This window comes from Dermochelys coriacea, chromosome 2 (assembly GCF_009764565.3).
Source record: "Dermochelys coriacea isolate rDerCor1 chromosome 2, rDerCor1.pri.v4, whole genome shotgun sequence".
Classification (NCBI taxonomy): Eukaryota; Metazoa; Chordata; order Testudines; family Dermochelyidae; genus Dermochelys; species Dermochelys coriacea.
In genome coordinates, this window is record NC_050069.1 from 106,446,422 (window position 1) to 106,446,666 (window position 245).

Here is a 245-nt window from a genome sequence, read left to right on the forward strand (position 1 = left end):
CTAGTCTGACCTCTCTTGTGCATGTCAGGGAGCCCGTGTGTCGTTTGGGAGGGTCTGGCAGCGACCCTGGGGCAAGCAGCGTGCCCAGTGGTGGAAGCTGGTGCGCATGGCTGGCAGTCTGTGTCAGCAGGTGGAGTGAGACGTGTGGGCAGGAAGGGCTTGGCGGGGGTGGGCCGCCGCGCGGCGGGCGCTGACAAGAGCCCGGGTCCCTCGAGGAGGCGGTGGCCTCTTTTCGCGCGCGGGTG